General features: G+C 33.4%; 1 pseudogene; it reads right to left on the bottom strand.

Annotated features, from left to right (window-relative positions):
• Positions 1-1,139: 1,139 nt before the first annotated feature.
• On the bottom strand, positions 1,140-3,171 carry LOC147406784 (ethylene-responsive transcription factor RAP2-4 pseudogene; annotated as a pseudogene).
• Between the last annotated feature and the right edge of the window lie 6,073 nt (positions 3,172-9,244).

The raw sequence follows: 9,244 nt of genomic DNA, 5'->3' as shown, positions 1-9,244 counted from the left end.
TCTTACAAAAAATCTGCCAATTCCAAAACTTTAAAACCATATATTGAACAATGTTTTCTCTTTAGGGTCTCCGAACGCTCCCCTTGAAAATAGTTATTTTTTTATCTACTCTTCAGCATTTTAAAGACATTGCACAAGAGCTAACACACATGTTGTGGTTTATGGAGCTTGATAGTACTGGTCAACAAGGAGGTATTGTGAATCAAGTCATGCCTTCACGTTGGTTGAGCTCAACGGTGAACTTGCTAAAGGGGTTCGGGGGCGAAGCCCACGAAAAAAAATTTCCAAAGGATATTTTCATAATTTTACTAAAATTATGTAAAACCCTAGTTAGGTTTCTTGGGGTATTTATATTTTTCGTTTTGGTGAAAGGATGTAATCTACAAGTGCAAGTTTTCTTTTCATAGTAAAATCAGTTTGATTTATGGGTGTAACTTAATCTTGAGGGAATCACGTCAAATATGTGTTTCTTTGTGTGATTGTATTTTGTATTTATTTTTTTATTCATTTTTTTGTTAAATTGCACTTGTTTTCTTAACAAAACACACACACACAGATTTTCTATGGCAATGATTATCATACTGAAAATGATTTAATGTATTATTAGATCTGTGACAAAGTAATCCCCTGAATCCCACAAATGTATAAATAGCTAGTGTTTCATTCAGATGATAGTAGCATATCAACATTTTAGTTAAATGCAATTATGCTATAAGGGCACTAATATTTTCAATGGACTGAGGATATACACACTATGTGAAAAAAGAGGTAAATTTAATGTCAAAATCCGTCAAATTTAACACTCTTTTCATTAGTGTTTAAAAGAGTCTCGTTGAATTTACCCCCTTTTTTAATACTCATGTAGTGACTTGAGCTTGCATTGTAAAACATCTCTAGACAACATGTTCATAGAATTTAACATTTATTTTCCTTTCAGATCCACATGATCTTTCCCCTCAAATTAGAAGGTAAAGCAATAAATTCAAATCCATTACTTCCAAACCAATAATCTACTAAGTATCAAATGCTTAGATTCTAAGCAAAACTACATGTATTTTTATAAAAGATGTACCAAACCCCCTTCCTCTTAATCTTTCATCAAACTTCATACAGACAAAGCTCATTTATTGCAAATGACATTGAAGAAACATAAAAAGATACATCTCTTATATGCCAATAATAATAAATTACACTAATACAAGAAGATTCAAATACAGATACAACAAATAGACACTAATTCTCCATGGTCAAGCATGAAAAAACCAGCAGACCAGATGGAGCTTGAAACAGAAAGAGCGACTAAAACTACTTTCAAGTTTCAACATCTAACTTCACCATCTACAAACTGACCCTAAACTCAATAGCAGCTCTGCAAATGCAAAAATCCCATTGCAGTAGCTAACCAGAGTACTAAACTAAACTAAAAAAAAAAACTATATAAGAATTACAGACTAATCAAGAAAGGATAGCTTCCCAATCAATTTCATATGAAGGATACTTCTTCAACACAAACTTCTCTGATTCATCATCCAATAGCACCTCTGTGAAATCTTGGAACTTGGTATAGGACTCAGGCGAAGAACCCGTCATCGACCCATCGCTTACTGATAAAGATGGGGACGATGAGCTCTCTACCTTACACTCCATTGATCCTAGAAAACCCAATTCTCCATTAGATGAATCATCAACAATTTCCACCACTTGTGGCTGATCCAATTTTGATTGCCTGCGAACCATCTTCTTTGAATCCGAGGAATTCGAATTCCCCTGTTTCTGCGAATTAGCCAAGCTTTCACAAATTGCTTGAAGCTTCGCATCTACCGGGGATTGGAGAGGCTTGCAATCACCGTTATTCCCTCCGACATTATCAATTTGATGCCGGAGATGTGGGAAATTCAGCCTCGCAGACTCTCCACGGAGCTTGTAAGCAGCCTTATCGTAAGCCAAGGCCGCGTCTTCAGCAGTGTCAAAGGTGCCAAGCCAAAGACGGGTACGGTTCCGGGGCAATCGGATCTCTGCAACCCATTTCCCCCAATGTCGTTGCCTCACCCCTCTGTAGAGCTTTGTGGGTTTTGGAGGACAACCCACTTGCTTCATTAGGATGGGTTTTGGACCGAGGAAATTAAGGGTTGTTTGTTGTTGGTGCTGCCATTTTTTCTGGTTATGGATTGAAGCTGCTGCAGACATGGCAGCAAAGTGTTGCTGTTGTTGTTGTTGTTGTTGTTGTTGGAGTTGGAGTTGGAGTTGAATCTGTTGAAGCTGATCTAGGGAAAGGTGGTTAAGCCCAATCGAACCAGATTGCTCAAGACCCAATTGGTCATAGTTCGAGAACCCTTGAGAAAACATTTGGGTTGTCGTGGTTGAGCAAAAGTTTGGGTTATAAAGATTGGGTTCTGAAGAAGGGAAAGAGTAAGGTGAAGGAGAAGGAGAAAAGGAGAGAGAAGGAAAAGAAGAAGGAGAAGAAGAAGAATCAAAAGAAGGGGTTGAAGGAGAAGAAGAGGTTGATGAAGCACCTTTGATAAAAGGTTCAAGTGCTTTCATAAGCTCTCCTCTAAAGGGATCTGAGATATCAGATCCATTGCTACTGTAGGAATCTATAACTGTTGCCATGAAATAAAAATCAAGAAAACTCAGAAATAAAGAATCTGTTTCTTAACAAAACCAAAGTAACAGGTAACCCAGATGAAATTAAGAAAAAAAAATGATTTTTTTCCCTAAAGAAGAGGTTTTTTTTCTAGCAAAAACTACCCTTTTACCTCAAGAACTGAAAAACCCAACCTGAGGGACAGAAAAACAAGTCCTCTAAGTTGATTGAAGGAAAAAAAATTACCCAAAAAAAAAGAAAAAATTTGAAGAACTGGATCTCTATTCCGAACCACCTAGCTTCCAAAAAAAAATTCCAAGTTTGCTTTTTTAACTTTTTTAAAATTCAAAAAACACAAACCCAAAGATAATCTTTGCAAGAACAGATGATTACAGAAAGGGATTCAGAGAAGCGGGATGTGAGAGGAGGGGGGGGGGGGGGGGGGGAGAGAGAAAATCTGAACAATCACAGTTGAAGAAGATTAAACACAGAATCTCTTAAAACACTCACTCAATTTGTTCTCTCAAACCTCACTTTTGTTATCTCTGCAATATGCGATATTGAGTCTCAGTGCTTCTCTTTATAGTAAGTTATAAATCTCTCAATCTTTGCTTCCTCTCTCTTCAATCTCCCCATTAATCTCGTTTTTCTCTTATAACCTCACTTCTTAAAGTAATTACGAACTCCATCCTAAATAGTCAACTTCATTTCCTGACGTGGCTGTCCTTCAATCAACACAATTCAACCAATATTTTTATGACACGTACCCTTTAAACCTATCTGTAAACTGGCATCTGTCCATTTAGTACAGGCAGATGTCGGTTATATTTTACGTGTCGTTGTTTTATTGGGTCCAATTCTATTTGACTAATTCGTTTCCTCTACACCTTTTAGAATTTAATGTGGAAGCTTCCCCATATGGAAGAATGATCCAGTACTTTTATGCTATATTATTAAACTACTACTATTCAATCTGATCTAAAATTAACCAGAAATGAAGCGTTTTGTGTTCTTTTTTATTAATTTTTTCCCATTATTTTCTATATAAAATCAAATAAATAGTTCCTAACAATTTCATTACGGATTGATCATCATCACAGTATCCAATTAGAGAATAGGTCGTAATATAAGAATAGTGAACGGAGTGTATTGTATCGTTACTTTAGTTTTTTGATCTAATAAATATTATTTTAAATTTCACGTTATCAACACTAACTCTCAACGCTCTCATCTAATCTTTACTTAACTATTTTAATAAAATATTACTAAGCTGTAAACCAATTAATGGGCCAGACTAAGGTTAAATAGTAAACCAGAGTTAAGTTTAGACGAAGAATTCCATGTATCAGGGCGTCGGCATCAAAAATTTGATACACGAGAACCGACATCACGAACACCGACACTCTCTTCTACGAGCACTGAGTCCGTATAAATTGGATCATCACCTTTGTTTGATTGGTAATTTTTGAACGTTGACTTTGAAGACTTCTAAAAATGATCAAATCTAACGGTGAAAAAGTGTAGATTCCAATTGTTATAAACAACAGTGTTTTAAAAATTGAATCATACCTCCTGCCGTAACATATGCGAGAACCATAGATTTGTGTTCCTTGGGATACACAACTGCACATGCTCGTAGAAAAAAGGAAATTGTGTATCCCGAGAAATACAAATCTACAATTCTAGCATATGCCATTGTTAAAGAGAGTCCCGTTATAAGGATTCATGAACCAATAGGTTTTTGTGAGTATTATCTTTTTAGCAAAGACTGCAAATAAAGGCATTTTAATAAAAAAAAAAGTATATATACATATATTACAAGCTTTTTAATAAACATACAGTGATCCAATCGAATTGAATCGTAGTTCAGCTGTGGTCCGATCAATTTGGCAAATATTTGATCCAATCATCGGTTCAATTTTTAGAACATTGATAAATAATGGAGGAAAAACTGGATTTTAGCATGTAGGTCAACCTAATAGTTCGACTTTAAAAGCAAACTGACATGCCCAAAATTTTGAAGAAATTGCTTTAAAGGTACAACACATTTTTGTCCTTTTTTTTAAAAAATTTACCTATATACTTCAAATTACGATGATTGTTTAGTTTACCCTATGTGGGAACCATTTTGGTCACGCCACGAGATGAGAACATGTGTTACAAAGGAGCAAGTGGGAGCATCTAAGAATCGATGGGTTAGAGCAAGTCAAGTGGGCGAATCACTACTACAATAAAGAGATAAGAACATGTCCTCCTGACTTGGGAGCACAAACCACTATATGAGCCGAGCACCAAGCGGCTCGATCACCACCTTCTTTGAATGTTATAGGAGAACAATGGACTAGTGTTTTTGTATTGAGGAGAGTGGATGGCGTTATTTGATTGATGCAAACCAAGATGAGAGTTAGGGACTAAAAACGTACGACGTAAAACCATAGCGAAGGTAGTGTCGACAAGTGGGGTTCAAACCTAATCTGATCAAGCTTGCACAAGTCTAGAGAGTAACTTGTTACAGTTTATAAAGTCTACTATATCGACAAGACATCAACTCGAATCCAAAATTTACACCCAATAAACACAAGGAATTAAATATGTTATAAGCCCTTTCCTACAAACATCTCTTCATTAAATGCGAGATCCTATATTACTTATCAAGGTTTGAGGTGAGTATGTTATTCTCTAACTCACCCACCTCAAAATAATGAATCATACCAACTAAGTATTAATAGATCTGATACACTACTAATCAAATTCGAGAGGAGTATTAATGAAGATATGAGCACGACTTTCAAAAAATGCCAACCAACCCCCATCCAACTATTATCTTAGGTGGCATCCAATTTTGGTAAGCCATATGGTGACACCTATCCTGAATTCTTGACAATAAAATGACAATCAAAAGACAAAACAAAAATAATGGAAGAAATAGAGAAAATGCACTAGAGAGAGATAATTTCTCTGCAACTTTACCATTCATCTTCTTCCCTATCTTTCAAATTTCATTTTTCTCTGTGTCATTTCGTATTAACAAATTTATTGGAGGAACGTTGACAGGCACCATATCATGGCCTCAACCCTTTTTCCTTCAACTTTCTGCCATGAAAAAGTCAAAGAAACTCGGAAGTGAAACTTCCATATCAAGATCATCATCATCATCATCTACATCAAGGTATATCTCAAGGGGTAAGCCTAATAAACCCTCCACACCCTTTATTTCTTTTTCTTTTTTTACTGATAATGTAACGTATGATTTTTTCTAATAGATAAATGAAAAATGAGTTGGATGCTCTCATCTTCAACAAACAATAAAAATCTTTCATTTTTCTTTTGTCTTTGATAAAAAATAATAATTGAGACCGAGATCACAAGATATTAGTTGCACACCCAAGTTTAAAAAATTACATTTTTTTATTATATTACTAAATTACATTAATACAAATTGCACACCACCTCTCTCAAATTTAAGGATTGCAAATTTTCTTTATCTTTTGGAAGTGCAATCATCCCAACAAGGTGCAAAGGAGGTTTTTTATGTGATATGGTAAAATTGATTTTAAGTGATTTGCAAGTAGTCACTCCCAAAATCTTACCCTACTCATCACCCATAAGATTTTGTCTACTTTAACCTTCAAATCTTAAGAATATGACATTATTTTTTAAAAATAAATAAAGATAAAATTTTGGTGGATAAAAATAAAATTAAGAGTTTTGTATAAGAGCTTAATGTGAAGTAGAAAACATAGGATTAAAGATGAGATTTATTATATTAAAAATCATTTATCATAAAAGTGGAATGAGCATGAAATTTACTGATTTTAGAAAGAAAAACCTATGAGTATATATATAGGGTAGAGTTCAATGGCAAACTTTTTAGCAAAACATTTTTCAAAACATGAATTAGAAGTTTTGGAATGGGTTGATTTTTGGTGAGGATGATCTCTACGGTGAGGAGATCATCCTCACCAAAAATCAGCCCATTCCAAAACTTCTAACCCATGTTTACAAGTTGAAAAATCGTGGACCGTTCATTTTTTGTAAATTATTTTTGATGGGATTAAAAGTTTTGGAATGGGCTGATTTTTGGTGAGGATGATCTCTACGGTGAGGAGATCATCATCACCAAAAATCAGCCCATTCCAAAACTTCTAACTCATGTTTTGAAAAATGTTTTGTCAAAAAGTTAGCCATTGAACGGGACTCTTACATATTATATAATAAGGGTATTTGGCCAGCTTGCATGCACCAACTATTCCCTCCTGTGAAACAAGACTTATTAAACAGGACTTTTAAACCAGCGGTCCGTGGCTACTGATATTATTATTTTCTTTTGTAGGTAGAAGATGAAGACATTAATGTCATTTGTATTGGCCAAACACAATAGGGGTCAATGCAAAACGTGAAGAGTCATGTCATGCATCTATCAGAAAACAAAAGGGGGTCACATGTCATAGACTTTGAAGCAAAGCTGTTTTCCCCCATAGTGAAGTTCAACTCAATCTTTTAAATCCAATTGACTATTGGAAATTAGAATTTGATACAGATGTGGGTATCAAATGGATTAGTGAAAGGAACACGATGATATTGTACTCCAGGGCCCAGGCTATTTGTTTGACCATCTCAATCAGTACCGAAGACATCATTAGAATTTTCCTTCTAAGGAACGTAAAAGCCACGACACACTCAATGAAAACAACACGTTCTATTTAATGCTTGCAAGGCAAAAGGATTTATCAATATGAGAAACCTTTCCCTTACTAAGGTAGTGAGGAAAAAGGCCTTATTAACCCTCATCCACAGTTAAAAAGACCTCGAGATACAAAAAGTAATATCTTAAGACTTGTTTACTAATCTCGAGATATTTACGAATCTTGAGGTCTTTTCGATAGTGGATGAGGCTTAGTAAGGCCTTTTTGTTCACTATATAAGTAAGGCTAGTCGAACTCTTTTTCAATTGATTTTGGTCAATCTTTACACTACGTATTTTAGAGTGAATTACCATTTCTCCAGCTGAAAATAAGTTATTTACGATTCTGGCTAATTGTTTTCATTTTAATTACCAAAACATGAATGATCATGTTTTCATAAATAAAATAAAAAAATTCAGAACAGTAATGATTCGATGGTTTTAAAGTGCCTATTTTGCATAGTCACTTTGAAAATCTTCGAATTTGTTCTCATTCACGTTTTGGTAAAATAAAAAGAATAGTAAGCCGAAATTGTAAATTGTCAAAAGTTGATCAATTTTTCATAATATCCTTATGTTTTAAATAAGCCAAACCATTCATCTCAAAAACAAATATAAGGTTACAGTTGTCCTACATAAATTGAACAATTTCTCATGAAAATGAAAAGATTTTTTTCCCACAATTTTTTTTTTAAATTTCAAGCCTAGCAACTGATTATTGTGATTCATCGAGCTAGGCTTCTATGAAATGTCGGATTGACTTCTCTATAAGCTAAAAATTTTCATAAAAATGAGCGATCGAGAAAAAAATATCAATCAATTTTCCTACCGAAGCAAACAAACCCAAATTGAATTAGGTAAAATGTTATTGCAATGAATTATTGTTGTCTTGTACGCCATTGATCATTAACAAAAGTTGTTTTTAGGATACTTGTCCTTTAGTGCAAGTCATCTCCCATGCGTTCCTTGTGCGTTATACATGGATTCTTCATGCTTTCAACGAGTCAATTATTCATCCAATAGTTGATATTCACAATGACTTCTTCAAGAAAAAAAAAAAAATTTAACTTTTGAAAAGAAAACTTTAACAAATTAAGATCTAGAGTCTTTATAATTAAGATCTGATTCTTAACAATCCTTAAAATGACTACTTAGAATCAAACCAAAAAGTAATCAGATTCATGATAGACTAAAAAACAACTAATTATACATTAACTAATTTGATTATTGAGTATGCATTGTCATCTTTGCCAATTTGATAACTTCTCACCCCATCAAAAGTGATTTAAAATTGTGACTTACTGATTTTTTTTATCATTAATTTGTAATCCAATTTTGATGGGATTAGAATTTTCAAATTTGACTGATTTTTTGTGAGGATGATCTCCTCACCATAGAGATCACCCTTACAAAAAATTAGTCCAATCCGAAACTTTTAAGTCATATATGATAACAAATTTCTCCCAATGTTGACTCTCTAATGTTAGTTGTTGATATATATATATATATGTATATATATATATGTATATGTATATATATGTATATGTATATATATATATACATATATGTATATGTATGTATATATACATACATATATATATACATACATATATATATATATATATATATATATATATATATATATATATATATATATATATATATATATATATATATATATATATATATATATATATATATATGTATATATATATATATGGGAGCGGTTCAGTGACCCTAAAGTTTGTCAAACATTTTTCAAAACATGGGTTAGAAATTATATATATATATAGGAGCGGTTCAACAACCCTAAAGTTTGCCAAACATTTTTCAAAACATGGGTTAGAAATTTTGGAATGGGTTGATTTTTTGTGAGGATGATCTCTATGATGAGGAGATCATCCTCACCAAAAATCAACCTATTTTAAAACTTCTAACCTCATCAAAAGTGATTTACAAAAATTGGACGATTCACG

Source organism: Akebia trifoliata, chromosome 3 (genome assembly GCF_017979445.1).
Source record: "Akebia trifoliata isolate Shusen 1 chromosome 3, ASM1797944v1, whole genome shotgun sequence".
Taxonomy (NCBI): Eukaryota; Viridiplantae; Streptophyta; class Magnoliopsida; order Ranunculales; family Lardizabalaceae; genus Akebia; species Akebia trifoliata.
Note: the sequence above shows the minus strand (reverse complement) of the source record. Positions and strands in the feature narration are given on the sequence as shown.